At 55.2% G+C, this 15965-nt stretch overlaps 1 protein-coding gene and 1 long non-coding RNA gene across 3 annotated transcripts in view; one reads left to right on the top strand and one right to left on the bottom strand.

Annotated features, from left to right (window-relative positions):
• KIAA1671 (KIAA1671 ortholog) overlaps positions 1-15965 on the top strand; it is a 179711-nt gene that overhangs the window by 22448 nt on the left and 141298 nt on the right. The gene's annotated exons all lie outside the window — the stretch shown is intronic.
• On the bottom strand, positions 4111-8446 carry LOC103559210 (uncharacterized). The gene is made up of 3 exons (XR_546921.2): positions 8317-8446; positions 4956-5093; positions 4111-4374 (listed from the first exon to the last, which is right to left on the bottom strand). It is a non-coding gene; the product is annotated as an uncharacterized lncRNA (long non-coding RNA).

Here is a 15965-nt window from a genome sequence, read left to right as displayed (position 1 = left end):
GGGCACGCGGCGGCCGAGATCCTTTCTCTCTGGGGGTTTATGGGCTGGAGGGGAGGCCAACATTTTCACGAGACAAAGAGGAGCAGGATGTTTAAGAAAGGCTGGGGGACCTACTTTAGCTGAGGGGTCAGCTCAGGCTCTTCTGAGGGTAGTATAGCCAGTCACCACAATCTGGGAGGCTGAAAACGACAGAGATTCATTCTCTCACAGTCTGGAGGCCGGAAGTCCTAGTCAGGGTGTCGGCAGGGCCGTGCCCCTCGGAGGCCCTGCTTGACAAGCCTGCCTTTCTTCCAGCTTCTGGTGGCTTCCAGAGATCCTTGGTGTTTCTTGGCTTGTGCCTGTCTATCTGCATCATCTCCTTTTCCTATAGGGATACCAGTCACTGGATTAGGGCCCACCCTAATCCGGTGACCTCATGGAGCCCTAATTAATTACATCTGCAAAGACCAAAGAGGTCACACACTGAGATTCCTGGTGGACATGAATTTGAGGGGGACACTGTTCAACCCACTACCTGGAGGGAGGGCTGTTAAAACTGAGACCTAAAGGATGCATGTGTGTGTCGGGGGGTGGGGGTGGCCGGGGGTGTTCCAAGCACAGGGAACAGCGTGTGCGAAGGTTTTCCAGCAGGAGTGCGGCAGAGGCCAGTGTGAGCGGAGCCGATGAAACAAAAGGAGCAGTGGAGGCTGAGGGCTGAGGACGAAGGGACTGGGAGGCGGGCACAGAGCTGTGGAAAGGGGGACGGATTTAATTCTAAGCGCCTCTGGGGGTTTTAATCGGGGTTATGATGTGATGGATTCTCTTTGGGAAAAAGGTCATTCTAACTCTAGCCTGGGCGGGGGCATGGCCGTAACTAAGTGTGCATGCTTTGAGGGTTACCCCCAATCCCTTTCACTTCCCTTGAGTGTTTGAGTCTTCAGACCCCTGGCAGGCCAGCACTAATATCCTCTGAGGAAATGGAGGCCCAGAGAGGGTAAGCCGTTTTCCCAGGTCCACACAGCCAGGAGGAAGAGAGCTCAGGCCCCTTGCCAAAGTCTTCTGTCTTTCCAGTGCTCAACGCACCTGGAGGTCCTTGGACCTTGAAGTTCTGCCCTCAAAGAGGGCTGGGCTTCCAGGGGGTGGGAAAAGCCCTGGAACAGGGAGCTATGATTTTACAGCAGTTCCTGCCTGTGCTGTATTACTTGCCCAGCCAAGGGAAGGTTTAGCTACAAGACAGGGCTAAAGTAGCTTTCAGCCCCTTAGTGTGGAATTAATTCCCTTTTATCTGTGAGCTTCTGTGATTCTCCCCATTCAGAACAGAGCTCCAGAGGAGAAAAAGCAGACAAAGAGCAGTAAACACAGACCTCTCCACGAAGAGCATTTTAGCGGCTTGTGATAAAATCTTGGGCTTAGGCCTAGAGGAAACGGCAGGATAATTAGGACTATTCCAGAACCTTGGAGCTGATGTCTCTCTGACTCTTTGGATGCATATCCACATGGAAAAAGACTTCCTTCTTCTTGGGAAGTAAGAATATGCATCTATCAGGACGGAACGTTCCAGAGTGTAAACTGATCAATTTCCCCCCAGCGGGATAGAACATAAATTAGATGCCGTCTCCCGGGTTTTGAGGATGCTAACGTCCTCCTGAGAGATGAGCTTATTTGCTGGATCTGAAATCCCCAGTGGCGTTAGAGATCCTTATTTCCTCCTCCGTCTCTTGTTTCTCTGGTTCCCTCTGTCTCAGTGCTGCGAGGAGGGAGAGTGTGTGTGTGTGTGTGTGTGTGTGTGTGTGTGTGTGTGTGTGTGGACCGGGAGGGAGGAACTGCTCTGGAATCTTCGCTTTCCGTTCAACAAGCCGAGCCAGTAGCTGCGGATGCCCTCCCCCCGCCACGCTGCCAGGATGGACTCCTCACCCGGCAAGGTGGAGAGATGCTGTGTGTGTGCGCGCGTGCGCGTGCGTGTGCGAGCTCGAGCGTGTGCGTGTTTGGGGAGGAGGGTTCTTGGAGGAGAGGAGTTAAATTTGGCTCTGGAGCCGAGGGCTGGTTTCCTTCCTTCCTCTCCTGGTGGAGTGAATCACATCCTCTCTTTAGAGCTCCGGGCCCACAGAATGTCAAGGCCGGGCTGTGCGGTTGGGGGACAACCCACCCCCCCCCCAGGGGATGTCAAACTCTGCTTTGGGACTTTGGGCCACCCTAAGGGATGACAACTGTGGCTTCCCTTTGACGTTTGTATGTTCATTTCATTCATTCATTCATTCATTCATTCATGCATCCATCCACCCATTGCAAACCTAGGTGATACTCAGTCCCCGACTGGGGGGCGGGACCTTGTGTTAATCACCCCCTCACCTCCCCTCTTCTCCTCCCCCGTTGTTATTTGAGCACCTGCTATGGGCCTGGCTCTCTTCAGGCCCCAGGAACCCCCCCCCCAGAAGTGACAGACAAGGCCGCGAGTCCTAGGGCAGGGGTCGGCCGGCCAGCTTCTCCCATAAAGGACCAAATAGCAAATACTCTCAGCTTTTCAGACCATAAGACCCCATCACGACAGCAGACCACAGATTTCCGTGCAGACAGACAGAAGACTATGTCACCGAGTGGGCACAGCTGTGCTCCTATCAGATTTGATTTATGGACGCTGAAATTTGATTTTCATATCATTTTCCTGTGTCGTTTTGATTTTTTTTCGATGATTTAAAAATGCAAAACCATCCTTACCTCTCAGGCCCTACAAAAGCAGGAGGTGGGCCAGATTTGGCCTGTGGCCCAAAGTTTGCCAGCTTCTGTTCGAAACAGATAATAAAGCATGTGAACCAATAAAGGAGAGAATTTTGTCTGTGAAAAGGGTTGTGCAGAGAATATAGCAGGGAGGTGAGAGAGGCACTCCTGTTTGGTGCTCAGGCAAGGGCCCTTTGGAGAAATGCCACTTAAGCAGAGAACTGAGGGTGGAGGAGGCGGCAGCCCCTCCTTCCAGGCAGTGGGAACGGCATGGGCAAAGGTCCTGAGGTAGGAACGAGCTGGCAGGGGAGGGTGGTGGCAAGTACAAGGAACAGAAAAGTTTGTGTGGCTGAAGCCTAATGAGTAAAGGAGAGAGATGGATGGTGAGGCCCCAGAGATGACAGTGTGAGCCATTTTAGATTCTTAGGAAGACTTCCCCTCTCTGTGCCTCAGTTTCCCCAACTGTAAAAGAGGATGATAATAGCACCTTCCTCCACTAACAGGAGGATGAGATAATACACGAGAAGTGTTTAAGCAGTGCCTGACCCTTGGTTGGGGTGGTGGTGGTGGTGATAAAGGGTGTAGATGATGGTGTTGACATCTTCTCTTGTGTCGTGGGCCTCGCCTCACCTCCTGTCTTCTATGTGGAATACCTCACCTGCTTGGATGGGGGTTCCGCGAGTGACCCTGAGACAGTGATTCGAGCGCAAGTAGTGTGATTGGGAGGTGTTCCCGGGAAAGACTCGAGGTCTGGGGAAGCCAGGCAGGGAGGGAGAGAGGCCATTGCTGGGTGTGTTCATCAACAGGTTGCCTCTGGGGGCGACAGGGGCTCAGCCCCACTGGGGAACTCCGGGGACCATGCAGAACATGCCCCCCGGGGTATCTCCCTGAGAGGGGGGAGCTGGCTCAGATGTCTCCGCTCCCTCCTTCCTCTGGTCTCCCGCAGCCCCCGTGTGGGCCCCCATCCCAGTGCTTCAAGGCTGGGTGCTGGAATTCCTCCTGGGTCTGGGGTGGGACCACATCTTGCCCTCTCTGTGTCTGCAGGGCCTGGCGGGTAGCGGGTGCTGGGGCGAACCTGGTGGGGATGCGTTCAGGGCGGTCAGCCGGGCCCCCTGCCTGTGAGCGCCCCTGCCCTGCAGGGGGCGGATGAGTGACAGGTGGCCTAGGTCCAGGGAGCAAGCGCTGGGGAGGCTGTGTGTGGAGTGGCTGTGCCTTCGAGCCCCTCCAGCTCCCGGAAACCCTGCTTCTCCCCGGTGGATGGTCCCTGGCCCCTCTCTGGGCTCCACCTGCAGAAATTCTAATTTAGCCCAGCACTGCATCTGGGCACAAATAGCCATCCAGCCCTTCTAGCTTGGGATGGTGAAAGCTGCTGTATTAGTTTCCAGCAGCTGCTGTGACAAATTGCTACAAACCTGGTGGCTGAAAACAACAGATGTTTATTTTCTTGTAGTTCTGGAGGTTGAAAGTCTGAAGTCAGTTTCATTGAGCCGAAACCAAGGGGTCGGTCCCTCCAGAGGCTGTCAGACAGAATCCATTTCCTTGCCTTCTAGAGGCTGCCGCATTCCGAGTGGCTGCTTCCTCCATCCTCGTAGCCAGCAGCCGAGCTCTTCAAGTGTTCCTCTGCTGAGGCTGTCACTTCACCTTTTCTCCTCTGTGGGCAAATCTCCCTCTGCCTCCCTCCTATAAGGACACACGTCCTTGCGTTTAGGGCCCACACAGATAAACCAGGATGGTCCTCCCATCTCAGCATCTTTAGTCCCTTTTTCCACGCACAGTAACAGGGCTCCCACGCCCGGGGATGGGGGCCTGCCTATTTTTTGGAGCCATTATTCAGTGTCGTGCCCTTGGTCCTGAGAACACATCTCCCGAGCCCCCGACAGCTAATCCTACAGACTCCTGCAAGGTTGGGCTTGTTACTTTTGCCCCACAAGTAGGGAAGCTGAGGCACGGGGAGGGAAAGGGATTTTCCTGAAGCCAAGCCTGCCTTTGAGCCTGACCTCCCACCTCTGAGCTCCACACACTCCAGGGAGGGGAAGGAGGCGCTGCAGCTGGGGGCAGTGGGCCGGACTCTCCCAGCCCCTGCAGGTCCCAGGACTGTGGAGGCCCCAGCCCGGCCCTGGAACTTGGAGCACGCATGTTGATTTTAGCGTGTCTCTCTTCGGACCCCCTCAGTGGGCGGATCTGCATCATATGATCCTCTGGGAAGAAAGTCTCTGTTAGGGTAGTTCTTCGGAAATGTGCTTTGAGGCGATTTAACTCACCTGAGAATTGCAGCCGGGCATCAGACCCGGGGACGGGGAGGGAAGGAGAACGGAACCCCTCTGCTCGGGGCACTGCACTGGGGCCTCCTGCGTCCTTCTGGGCGCGGCATCATTACCCCCATTTCAGAGGCCGGGAAACTGAGGGTCGAGGAGGAGAATTGACTTGTCCAAGGTCACACGGCCAGTACGTGTGGGAGCCGGGATTTGACTGTCCGCCTTCCCTTTGCCCCTGGCCCTGCCTCCCGGCCTTCTTTCTGGAGCTTCTTTCCCCGCCTCCTCCTCTTCATTCACATTCCAGCTCGGAGGTCACCCCGTCCCCCCAGTCTGGAGCCGTTCCCCCGACCCCTGACCCTTATCACATAACTCTGTTTCCCTGCCTTCGTAGGCCTGCTTGGCTCAGAAGCGATTTCGTCCTTTCAGAGCAGAGACCTTGTCAGTTTGCTCTGTGGCTGTGTCCCTGATGCTTCGAGCAGTGCCCGGCACATCGTAGGTGCTTAATTAATGCATATTCGTTGAGTGCATGGTCCTGGTGAGGAGGTCCAGGCGCCAGGGTGGACCTTGCCCGGCGTCCTGGATGTCCTCGACAAGTCACATCCCCTCTCGGAGCCTCAGTCCCCTCGCCGGTGCAACAGGGGAGCTTGGGCTGCATGGTCTTTAAGATGGAAGATTCTGGGCTTCCAGGCCCCAGGAATTCAGGGCTGGTCAGGGCTCTGGGGGGATGTGCTGGCCCAAAGCAACAGTGTGGGAGGAGGGCTGACCCTGAGGCACAGGAAAGGGAGGGTCCCTGGGTGGGGAAGAAACTGTTTGGGACGAGTTCCTGAGGCTTAGCCAGAACTCGAGCCCCCCTCCCCAGGGCTCCCCGAGAAAACGCTCGCTGTTGTCTTAGCTGCAGTGCTGGTGCCGGGAGGCAGGGAGGGTGCGCGGGGTCAATGTCCACCCGGCGAGGACCTCTGCCAAACGAGCTTTTGTTTATGTGCTATTTGAACAAAAAAGGGCTGTCCTCTTAAAAGCGCGGCTCCAGAAACCTCTTCAGGGTTTTGGGATCTGGGCAGGAGATGGCAGGGAAATTTTCTCGCTCTTTGTTAAACATTAAGCAAATTTTTTTGATCGAACATTTTAAATGCCAAACAGCAGAAAGAAGAAATATCCAGATGTCCTTCGCCGTTGGGCTAGCACTGTGAAGTTTTGGCAGGGGGATTTTTGTATCATTGGGGATGCAATTGTTTTTCTTGTAGATGAAAAACTTTTCTCAAATTTTTGTGTGTGTGTTTGCAAAACCCCAGATGTAAACAACTTTGCAGCTTCCTTTTTTTTTTCACTTAACATCGTGCTGTTAACTGGTCTCTCCTCTCACCAGTGTTTGTAAACTTCATTTGGGTCAAATGCATGAAACTGCCAAAGAGTGGAAGAGTCTGTTTAACCGATCCCCCATCATTGGACATGTAGGTTGTTTCACATTTCTCAGCCCATCTCTCCAGCCTCGTGCACCCGGTACCCCCTGCTCCTGGAGTGCTGTGTACTTTTGGATCTCCCACAAGGGTCTCCTGCCTCAGGACCTTTGCATAGGCTGCTCTGCTGCCTCTCCCTCTGCTGGGAGAACTTCTTGCTGAGGGAACTTCTTGCTGTTCCCTCTCTCCTCCGTCACAGTTGTGTTGAAACCTTTCTTGGGTTTCTCTTTGATATCTGTCTGTCTTCCCCATCCCAGACTGAGCTGCCTGAGGGCAGAGGTCTTATCTGCCTGTATTCATTGCTGTAACCCCAGGGTCCAGCACGAGTGTCTGGAGGTATCAGGGGACTGTTAGTTTCATGCCTCAGAGGTGTTCATTCTTTAGTTGTGAAAGTGGGGTCCCCGCCTCCTTTGTGTTTTAACTGGTTGAGTGGGGTCAGGTGAATAAGTTTTATGATGGGGGTAGGAGATAAATTTTTAGTTTGGCCCCCAAGCAGGAAGGGTGCAAAGATGTAAAGGACCCCCACAGGCACGTGACACCCCGTCCTATCCCTCTGTTGACGTAGTACATACATACGGACCCGCCGGTTACTGCGGACACCCACAGATGTCACTGTCACCGTGATACTAATAAGAGCCGCTCTTTGTGGGTCAAGCACTGTGCTCATACTTTTCATAATTTCCTCCTTTAATCCTCACAGCCACCCCTGGGAGATGCTATTATTATCCCCATATTACAGATGAGGCAACTGAGGCTCAGAGAGGTGTCGTAGTTTGCCCAGGATCACACAGACTCTCAGAGGCTGAGGCAGGATGTAGACGCCGACAGGATGGTTCCAGAGTCAGAGCTCTTAACTACAGCCCTCCCCACCGCAACCCCCCCCCCCACACGCACAATTGCTCAGACCCACAGGCGCCCAGCCTGCTTATGAGCCCCCCAGCTGCCCCCGTCCTCCCACCCACTCCCTGTAGCTCACAGTTCCACGGCCGCCTCGCTACCCTCCCCCTTCACGACCACCTGGACGCACAGCTCCACTGCCACCCTGCGCGCCCCTCCCCAGCTCCACAGGCGGAGCCGACCAGCACGCGGTGATCCTGTTCACCCCAGGCACGCCCTCCCCCCCCGACACACACAACCCCCAAATACACACACGCATCTCATCCCCACCCAGCCACCCGGAAACATGGTCCCTGGGCCCGAGCGCACCGTGCACACCAGCAGCGCCCTGGGGCTTGGTAATGGGCCATGGACAGGCTGCCTCTGGGTGTCCACTGGTGTGGAGCAGCAGGCCCTGGCTCCCGCCCTGGCCTTGTCCCTCCGTGAGGGGTGGTGTCGTGGTGGCCCTGTGGTGACCCGCCCTTGAGGGTGGGCAGCTCCGAGAGTGCTGGCCTCGGACTCCTGCCCAGGCCTGGATGCCTGGTCTTCCCCCCCCCCGCCCCGTCGTCTGTGGGGAGGGCCTGGGGCTCTGCAGCTGAGCTAGGCCCTTTCTGCCCATCTGGGGAAACTGAGGCTCAGGACACACAGCCAAAGTCACAAGCCAAGGCCACAGGCCTCCCTGTGACCGCTCCACCACACTGCCGGGCTGTCACTCAGGCAGCTTTGGGGCCCCACCCCTCTGTGTTTACAGGATTGTCCCCCGGCTTCATTCCTTCTGGTCCCGCAGAGTGGGCCAGCCTTCCAGGCTCTGGAATTTGACCCTATGAGTGACCTTGGACGAGGCAGTTAATCTCGTTCAGCCTCAGTTTCCTCCTTTCTCAAGGGGGAAAAAATAGTGACCCCTGTGGTCACGGGGTAACTGAGGAATCCGGAGAGAATCCCCCTCCCGAGTTTATTTTAGAGCCGGGCATGGGCGTAGCCGGTGGTGGGAGGGCGCTGTACCCGGGTTTGCCCTGTCCATTCTGGTCCGCTCTCACCTCTGCCTGTCCCCTCCTCGGCGAGGCTGCGTGGCATCAGCGTTTCCAGCCGTGGACCCTCCCCTCCTCTGCAAAGCGGGCAGGACATGACTCATGCCTGCGCTGGCCGCCGCCGCCCTTGACGTTGACCGCGCCCGCAGCTAATCCCCCGAGAGCTCGTCTCTGGGGTTTAGGGGTGTAGCCAGTGGGGGTGGGTGGGGCCAGGCCTCGGTCCTGCTGGGGCTGAGACTGTAGCCTCTAGAGAGCTGGGCTCTTTAAGGATGCCCGTGACCCAGCCTCTCCTCGAAGACAGAGTCCTGACTTGCAGGGTTTGTGGGTAGCTGTAGGCTCTGGGTTTTCAGTGGGGGACGGGGTCTCAGATTGAGGGAGGCACCTACTGTGTGCTGGTTAAATCTTGTCTTTGTAATTACTGACTTGGGTAAGCCTCGTGGGTCTCCCCTGCTACCCCCAGGCTGGCCCTGACTTGTTTGAAGCTGCATCCTGGCTCCGAGGGCCGTGGTGGGCGCATAGTAGGAGTAAAAATGGAATCAATGCAGAACTGTGGCCAAGTGCTTTTACATGGATTAGATGTTCTCAGCAAAGCTCGCAGCGACATGAGCAAGCACATAGGGTTATTAACGCATTTGACAGGTGAGGAGGCTGAGGCTGAGGAAGCGGGGAAACTTGCCCGAGCTCAGAAAGGTGGGGTTTGAATTCAAGTCTGCGCGCTGTGAGCCACTCCCCGAAACTCTCCTCGACTCAGACGCCCATGTGCCAGGTGCCGATCTGGAAGGGGCTCCGTCTGCCTCTCCCTCCGCCTGCCTGGAAGCCAGCCCTTCTCACCTGCACACAGGTGCAGGATGCTGACATGTGAGACGCCGTCCCCCGGGAGCGGGGGACTCAGTGAGGCTGCTGGCAGGCAGGTGGTAACTCCGGCCTCTCCCACTCGGGAGAACAGATCAGAGTGCACGGGAGGCAGTGAGAGGAGGGCGAGTCTGGAAGAGCCCCGGGGCCACTCTTAGGCGGCCCCAGAGCCTCACAAGATCTGCCCGTTGCCCCTCTCCAGACTCAGCCCAGGCCACTGTCCTCCCCTCCACTCCAGCCAGACTGTCTGAAATTTCTGTTCCTTCAATGCCCTGAACTCTTTTCCAGCTCTAGACCTCACACTCTTCTCTTGGCTGGCTCCCTCTGATCCTTTAGGTCATGCCGCTGAAATGTCACCTCCTCCATGAAGGCTTACTTGATCACTCAATCCGTGGGGCCCAGCCGCAAACCCGTCTCTTCCCCTTCCTTGTCACATGCCGCCATCTTTGTCCCGGCCTATTGGTTTATCCATTCCCTGTCTTTTCCACTCCCCGACTCTAAGCCCTGTGTAAGCAGGGACCCTGACTTTTCAGTCCATGAATATCTCCCCATCACCGAACACGGGATGTGGCACATCGTGGGTCCATAAATCTTTTGATAACTCGGTAAAAGGGCAGCTTTTAAAAGTTCAGCAAGCCCAGATGTTGAAACCTCGTATCGTCTTGGCAGTCAGTGGTCTGCGGGCCGTTTCACAATGGGGCGTGCCTCACCGCGGAGTCACGACAGCCTGGTGAGCACGGTGTGCAGAGCAGGTCCGTCCCTTGTGAGTCAGTGGTTCTAGGAAGGGGGGGGGGTCATAGGTTGGGCGCCCCAAGAAGCAGGGTGAATCAAGGGTGCGAGGGCCGGTGGTTAACTGAGGGGTGGTGAGCAGGGCCTCGCCGCGCTGGGAACCTCGGGGAGACGGTGGAACACGCCTCCAGATTGTCCTCCAGCAGCAGACAGTTCTCCACCAGCGCCCCAAGGATTTGAGGGGGGCCTGGCGGGCGGGCTGTCCCCCTGGCGCCTGACGCGCACAGCACAGCAAGCTCTGCTGAGTACCTGCTGGCTCCGGCAGGCGGTGGGCGACCGTGGCTCAGGGGACCAGAGCGTGAGCGCAGAGGCTGGCAGCAGGAAGAGGTCACCTGTTCCCGCTTCTGCCCAGGCTCGGGGGCTGTTTGCATAAAGGTGGCTCTTGGGGCCTAAAGAGGTCTCTCAGCCCAGAGAGGTCATTGTCTTGGGTTCGTCTTCTGCATAGGAAGTTTATCGTGAGCAGAGCGCCTGTATAGTGAGCGCCTGCTGTATACACTTTCCAGGCCTCTGATTCCTTGTGTTGTTTGAGATGCTGGACAAAGCCTGTCTCTCCTCTTCCTTCCCGCCTCTTTCTCCACAGGCTCCCTCCTCATCAGTAATCATACTGTGGTTGGGGATGGTAACGGATGCAGGCTGTGCTGAGCGTTTTGCGTATTCGATCTCCTTTAATCTTCACAAAGGTACGCAAAGTACATACCCATGGTTCCATTTTATAGATGAGGAAGCGTAGATCAGAGAGGTCGAGTGACTTGCGCAAGGTCACACAGCTGGTAGAGGTCAGACTGGGATTGGACACCCCGCTGGTGGCCTCTGGCTGGAAGTCCACACTCTGCAGGGTCATACAGAGGGACACAGACAGGGCAAGGAGCCTGGGGGCTCCTGGCCGCCAGGCCTGCGTGTTATCCCCCAAACACGGCATCCTCTGAGCTCTTCGTAACTGGTGATTACGCTGAGCAAAATTAGAGTCTAGGCAAACTGACAGCAGGTAGTGTTTATCCGGATTTCGGAGATGGTATAGTGTTTTCTGTAACCAGGGTGGGTGAGTTGCCGTCGGGGGAGGGGCCCACGGTGACTCACGGGGAACTGACCCCTGTCTGCCCAGGCACCTATTCTGAGAGCTGGCGAGTGGGCAGGGTGTCCCTCTCTGGACTCAGGGGTGTTTTAGAGCTTCCTGGCTGGGGGCTGGAAAGCGAGAGTGTGTCGATGGGGTCCTTCTGCGTGTCCTTTAGAGACAAAGTGAAAGGATTGGGGAGCAGAGCGTGGCCCCTCCCCCACAGCCCACACCCCCGTGGACACCGCCTCCCCTAACAGCTGCCTCCTGGCCGTCCTGAGTTCTCAGGGGCGTTGTCGTTCTCGGGAGGCAGCGCATCAGCCTGCAGTCCAGAATAAGCGCTACCTTGGGGCAACGGTAAGCAGCCTTTTGTGTCCCATATAAGTCGGTCATTGACTATGGATGCCCCTGTTTGTGGGGGGTTTACAGGGAGGGGTGGGGTCCTGGGCTAGCCTGTTGAGGACAGGGCTCCTGGAAAAGGGTGTACCTGTGAACTGTTAGCAAACAAACCTCAGTAGCGTCTCCTGGAGATTCTGTGCTGTGATTGCCCCTAATTGGCTATGTGACCTTAGGCAAGTCACTTACCCACTCTGGGCCCAAATTTCACCTTCTATACACCAAGGAGGTGGCATAAAATCACTAGTGGCCCCATCCCATTCTTATCCTCCCTCAGATGACTCACTTTCTCATTCAGACATTCATTTGTTTCAGCAAATGTTTATTGTGTACCTACTAGGTGCCAGGCACCTTGCTAGGCTCTGGTGCTAAGACAGGGAACAAGAAAGAGAGGGTCTCAGCCCTCAGGGGGCAAGGCAGCCAAGTAAACAGGCTTAAAACAGGGGGGCCGGTGTCACAAAGGAGCAGAGAATTGTGGGAACCAGAGCCTACCCGGGGTGGCGGTGGGGATCTGAGAGGGCTTCCTGGAGGAGGAGGCATCGACTCAGGGAGCTGTGGCCGCCTTAGCGCACGTGGGTACTGACAGCCCTCGGGGAAAAAGAGAAGGGGACTGGCAGCTCCTCGCAGGTCTCTTTCCCGCCCTGGGTGGAGTCCTCCCAGATCCTGACTCTTACCCTGTTAAACCCAACCCAGATCTCCAGGAGGAGCGAGGGGAGGATTCGGCAGGAGCTGAGGTCCTGGCAGCGGGCAGGGCCCGGGCATGCAGGGCTCTGGGGAGGTTGTGTCCTTATTTCCTGAGCTCCCGGAGGCTGCCGATGAACACAGCGCCCTGTCGAGATGGGGAAGGTGTCCAGGCCCCAGAAGGCCTCCCGCCACCCTCCTGGTCGGTCCTCTTCCCCCTTCCGTCCCCGTCGGGCAGTGTGGCCCGTTTCCTGAACTGGGTGCAGTTTCCAGGACAGGTGCTGATGGGTCCTGCTGCCTTTGCCCACTGTGTCTGCGGTATTTATCTGTGTTTTCACGTGTTGCAGTCGTTCGAACTGTTTTCATCGCCGTTTTCTCTCCCCTCGTGTGAATATGACACGTTGATGGATCCACTCTGCTGCTGATGGACGTTCTGTGGTTTCCAGGGTTGGGCTTTTATGAATGAAGCTGCTGTGAACGTCCGTGCCCGGGTCTTCTGTGGACTTGAGCCTTCGCTCCTGTTGGGTAAATACCCAGCCCGGGAACGGCCGGGTCCTGGGTTGGGTGTCCATCAGCTTTAGTAGGTTCTGCCAAATACTTTTCCAAAGGGTTTGTGCCAATTTAAAACCAGTTCCCCTTGAGCGTCCTTGTCAGCGCTCGCTGACGTCAGTCTCTGTGACTTTGGCCATGAAGGTAGATGCAGGGTACTGTTGCACTGTGATTTTAATTTGTCTTTTCCCGATGACCAGTGAAGTGGAGCGTCTTTTCATGAGCTTGTTGATCACTTGGAGGTGTTTTTCTGTGTGTGTGTGTGTGAAGTTCCCATTCAAATCTTTTGTCCTTAAAAACTAACCAACCAACCAGATTGCAGATTGTCTTTTTCTTATTGATCTGGAGTTCGTTTTTGTTTCTGTTTTTGTTGAGGAAGATTGGCCCTGAGCTAAGAGCTGTGCCAATCTTCCTCTATTTTGTGTGGGATGCCGCCACAGCGTGGCCTGACTAGTGGTACTAGGTCTGCACCTGGGATCCGAACCAGTGATCCCCGGGCTGCCGAAGCAGAGCACGCAAACCTAACCACAACACCACTGGGCTGGCCCTTGTTCTGGAGTTCTTTATATTTTCCAGATCGAGTCCTTTGTTATGCACATATATGTGTATATATCATATTTTGTATTCTGGATAGAGTTCTTTGGTGAAGTATATATGTGTGTCTCCGTTTATGTCATCACACTTACGTGTATAGAGAATAGGTAATATTTTGTATAATGTTATAAAATATATTTATAATATAATATAGATAAAATACTATATATTATATAATTTCTATATCTATAATATTTTATCCCAGTACGTGAGTTGCCTTTTCACTGTCTTAATGGTGTCTTCTGATGAGCACAAGTTTTACTTAAGATCCATATATCTCAGGTTTTCTTCTAGAAGCTTCATTGTTCTCCCTCATAGAAAGGTTTTTGTGTAGGAGATGAAGGGTGTGGAATGGTCTTCTGGAAGGATCATGCCTGCTCCAGTATGGGGGAGGCTAGGGAGGACGCTGGTGGGGTCCCCCAGACCAGAAAGCGTGGTCGTCTGGTCTGAGGGGAGGCAGATGGGCCCGGGGACGTGGATGGGGAGAAGGGAGGGGCGTGGAGAGAGATGTAAGAGGCCGATTGAATAGGATTGGACACGGGCACAAGCTCTCAGAGTCCTGTAGGGCAACTTGCTGTTTTAAAAAGTGCTCACTCACAATCCTGGACTGGACCATCTCGCCAGGCCTCGCCCACCTTTCTCCCAAGCTGGGCAGGCCCAAGCGGCTCATAGTTTTGTGAGCTTGGCCCCTGTGTGGCCCTGTCACAGCTAACACAGGGTTTCCATAGCTGGGAGAACCTGCAAGTTAAGAGAGCCCTTGGGCTAAAGCAGTTTCAACATCGTGGAAAGGCAGTCTTGCGCCTCTGTGGTTCGTTAGGCAATTTCATTGTGCAAACGTCACAGACTGCAGCTGCACAAACCTAAACGGTGTAGCCTACCACACGTCGAGGCCATATGGTACTAATCTTACGGGACCGCTGTCGTACGTGGGGTCCGTCACTGACCAGAATGTCGTTACGTGGCATGTGACTGTAAGTATCTATTTGTATGTTATAGAAATTTATTATATAAAACACATAATACGTATAATGCATATAGTAATGCACGTGTATGTTATATATAAATTACGTCATGAACCAGGACCCCAGGATCTGGCTATAGTCCCGCTGGCTCACCCTGGCCTGGGAAGACGTTCCTCAGCGCAGACAGCCCTAGGCTTTCCTCTCCCCGCTGCTTCCCCTAAAAATCCAGCAGGCTGCTCTCAGTTCTGGGCTCGGCATTTGTCAAGCAGGTGCTGTGGTTTAATGATCCAGGGCGAAAAGCACTTTCAGTTGCTTCCAGACACCTAAGGAGTCCTTGGCCAGCGCCGGTGGCCTGGTGGTTAAGATCCGGCACTCTCGCCGCCGCGGCCTGGGTTCATTTCCCGGTCAGGGAACCACAGCACCCGTCTGTGGGTTGTCATACTCTGGTGGCTGTGTGTTGCTGTGAGGCTGAAAGCTGTGCCACTGGGATTTCAAATACCAGCAGGGTCACCCACGGTGGACAGGTTTCAGCGGAGCTTCCAGACTAGGAAGAAGGACCTGGCCACCCACTTCTGAAACAATTGGCCATGACAACCCTGTGCACAGCAGTAGAGCATCGTCTTGATCCAGCGCTGGAGGGTGAGAGGATGGCACAGATAGACCGGGCAGGGGTCTGCTCCGCTGTACGCGAGGTCACTGGGCATCAGAATCGACTGGTTGCCGCTAAGAACAGCGAAGGGAACGCTTGCAATTTGGCTGTCCCCGTGACCCGAGGGGTGGGGCTGCTCCCTCCACACCCCCATTCCCCCCGCCCCCAGGGAATGCATTTAAAACTTATTTTTAATTGTATTTGTTTCCCTGAAACTCTTTGTAACTGCCTTTAGCTAAAAGTGTCAAGGATTTGGTTGTCCCCGCTGTAGCTCATTATACATCACTCAGGGAGCCCTCCCAGAGTTCCTTGTCAGCGGCAGAGGTTCCCTTAGAAATGGAGCCTGTGACCCTGATGGATTGATGGGGCGTTCTGGCCCCGTCGATAGAGATTTCCTTACTGCCCCGGACGTCAGTTAATCAAGATGATGGATTTGGGGGCCCAGGGGGCAACGGTGGGGATCACTCACCATGTGGCACCCGTCAGTCTGGACCACAGGTGCCCCGTGCCCACAGTGAGTAGCTTCGGTCCCGGGAGGCTCCGTTGAGCAGAACCGTTCATTAACCGAGGCCTCCCTGCTCCCGCCTCGCTGCCCCGCACCCTGCATTTAAAACGAGGGACAGAGGTCAAAAGAAACTGTCGTCGGTGATGTTAAAGGGCATGACTCCTTCCGATGGGTGAGTAGCTTGTGGCTCAGTTCAGTGAGGTTGGGCCTGGGGTCAGGGCACCCAGGCCGGTGGACCCTGGAGGCTGGGAGGGAGGTTAAAAGGTCCGGGGTTGAGGGCCAGCCTGCCCCCTCCCGCCCACGGCACGCCCTCTCTCTCAGCCTCAGTTTACACATCCGTGTATCGGGTTTGTACAGCGCTGTCTACACTGTCCGGTCAGGTACCCAGCTTCACCGGCCTGTTGAGCACTTAAAACCAGGCGAGTGCGCCCGAGGCCCTAAATTTAAAATTGTATTTAGTTTGTAACTCATTTTGGTTCCTTGGCATTTAAATTTTAGTAGCTGCATGGAAAGCGTCCTCTTGGGACCCACCTTGCAGGATTTGATGCTGTTAAAGACCCTCAGAAGCCCGGATGGGAGGTGAGGCCCCAGTGAAGAACTTGGTAGAGGCCTGCACTCCGGGGTTACTCG

The sequence above is a fragment of the Equus przewalskii genome, chromosome 7, assembly GCF_037783145.1.
Source record: "Equus przewalskii isolate Varuska chromosome 7, EquPr2, whole genome shotgun sequence".
In the NCBI taxonomy this organism is placed as follows: domain Eukaryota; kingdom Metazoa; phylum Chordata; class Mammalia; order Perissodactyla; family Equidae; genus Equus; species Equus przewalskii.
The sequence above is the reverse complement of the archived record's forward strand: the minus strand, read 5'-3'. Positions and strand labels throughout refer to the sequence as shown.